Here is a 2,726-nt window from a genome sequence, read left to right as displayed (position 1 = left end):
TGGGAATTAGGTGTCAAAGTAGATGCCTTAGGGGCCACGCGGGTACCTTAAAGAGAAAAGCAAACCAGGTGTAGTGGAAGGGACCTGGCAGCCCCCCAGACAGTGGCCACATGGAAATGTTGGCCCAGTTGCTAGCAGATATTACAGTTATTGAAGAGGGCCAGGCATTTGGAAGGTCGATGGGAAAACAATGAATTTTTATGTGTTGCCACCTAATCCAGATTTCCCTGAGACACCGGGCGGGACAGCATGGGCAGACTGCAAAACTGTTGGTGGGATTTAGTTTGGCTGGCCTGGTGGCAACCTCTGATCAAGAGGGGCACTCAGAAGTGTGCAGCAAAGGGTTTTTCTCATCCCGATGACTGAGGTTTGGAAGGTTCAGTGGGCAGGGTCCAGGGATGCCGAACACCTGCAGTGCTGGGCTAGCTCTGCACAATGAACAACATTGAAGACTGGTCCTGACGACTGACAAATGTCCCGCCAGGGACAATGGGCACATCAGGATTTGAGGAGGACAGCTCACAAAACCAATTGACTAGGTAATCCAGAAGGTTTCTCCACCTTATTTCCTAGTAACAATTACCTGTATCTATCCATCTCTATCTATCTATCTATCTATCTATCTATCTCTATCTACCTATCTATCCATCTATATCTATCTATCATCTATCTATCTATCTGTCTATCTATCTATCTATCTATCTATCTCTATCTACCTATCTATCCATCTATATCTATCTATCATCTATCTACCTATCTATACATCTATATCTATCTATCCATCTACCTATCTATCTACCTATCTATCCATCTATATCTATCCATCTCTATCTCTCTCTCTCTCTCTCTCTCTCTCTCTACCTATCTATCCATCTATATCTATCTATCATCTATCTACCTATCTATACATCTATATCTATCTATCCATCTACCTATCTATCTACCTATCTATCCATCTATATCTATCCATCTCTATCTATCTCTCTCTCTCTCTCTCTCTCTCTACCTATCTATCCATCTATATCTATCTATATATCTGTCTATCTCTCTCTCTCTATCTACCTATCTTTCTCTCTGTCTCTCTCCTTATCTCTCTCTCTCTCTCTAGCTATCAAGCATCTATCTGGTGTCTATCTGTTTATCAACATACACACAAAACTTTTTTTTTTTTGGTGAAGAACTATTTGAGGCAATGGTAAAATTGGTATAGTCAAATGGCCTTAAATTTTTTTTTCAGTTTGACATTGACTATATTACACATTTTAAAGTTCTGTGTTCAGATTAACCCATGAAAAGCTCCATGAGCCTCTTTACCAAGGCAGCCCATTCTCTACTTTCATGTCAATATTCTTTTATCCATTAATTAATCTATACAACACACCCCTTAGTACATTCTTGTGGAGGTTGCCAGCTTAGTAGCTCATAAATCATTCCAATTTCTACTTTCATTTTTCATTCATATGATTCTCTACTCCTCTGTGAAAGTTTAAAAAAATGCCCAATGATACACAATGAAAAGAATTATTTTTCTAAACCTGCCTATGTAACTTGGCTATATGTTAGGTGAGGTTTTATACACTTTACTGTAAAGATATAATATTACATTACAAGAAGGAAGATAGGAGAAATACTGCTGATTAAAAGGCATCATACTGAATAGTGACAATGTGCACTGAGAAAGAAAAGTGGAAGTAAGATTGAACTGTAGGTATGCGGTTCTATAATGGGGGATGCTGAATGCCAATTGTCCATTCATTTCTGGAATGGAACGCCTACTAGCACTATAGTTATTCAAGTTTGATTTACGTCTTTATGTGCTCACAGCTCTGTGATCAGTAATATAAAGAGAGTCTGTAATGCATTGTGTATAAGGGCTGTCCCTGATCACTATCTGAAATCACCTTTTTCATTCCATCTCAGCCCTCCAGTACTTAAGCTCTGTGAGGGCAAGGCCCACTGGGGCTTGTTCGGCAGTCAGCAGAGGACCTGGTGCTTAGCAGGCTGTATCAGTTTGCTAGGGCTGCAGCAGCAAAGGGCCACAGACTGGGTGGCTTAAACAACAGAAATTTATTGTCTCATAGTCCTGGAGTCTGGAGTCTGAGCTCAAGGTGTCGGCAGGCCCTAGGGAAGGATCTGTCCCAGGCCTCTCTCCTGGCTTCTGGTAGTTCTTTGGCTTGTGCCAGCATAACTGCAGTCTTCACTGGGCGTTTTTCCTCTGTGTGCACATCTAAGTCCAAATTCCCCCTTTTCATAAGGAGACCAGTCATACTGGATTAGCCCCCACCCTCCCTCACAGTGTGACCTCATCCTAACAATTACGTCTCAAGTGGACCCATTTCCAAATAAGGTCACATTCTGAGGACCTGGGGCTTTGGATTTCAACATATGAATTTTGGGGGGACATAATCCAATCCATAACACAGGCAGACAATACACACGTATTGAATGAATGAAGAAATGAAACAGGGCAAGGGTTTGCCGGGACACCATTCTACTCCCAGGTGACCAGGGCACTGCATGTGTCTCCCCCATGAGCTTGGATTCTGTAAATGATCTGAGTGTATTATTTTAACTTGATTCTTTAGAAACACAGGACAGTGATTCCTTGAATGACATGAATTGTGACAGTACATACATTGCATGTGGTTTAATAACAGAGTATAAATGTATACAGAATTTTAGGAAGAATATCCAGTTATACCTATAGAGTGGCTTCTGATGTGACC

The sequence above is a fragment of the Equus caballus genome, chromosome X (genome assembly GCF_041296265.1).
Source record: "Equus caballus isolate H_3958 breed thoroughbred chromosome X, TB-T2T, whole genome shotgun sequence".
Classification (NCBI taxonomy): domain Eukaryota; kingdom Metazoa; phylum Chordata; class Mammalia; order Perissodactyla; family Equidae; genus Equus; species Equus caballus.
The sequence above is the reverse complement of the archived record's forward strand: the minus strand, read 5'-3'. Positions refer to the sequence as shown.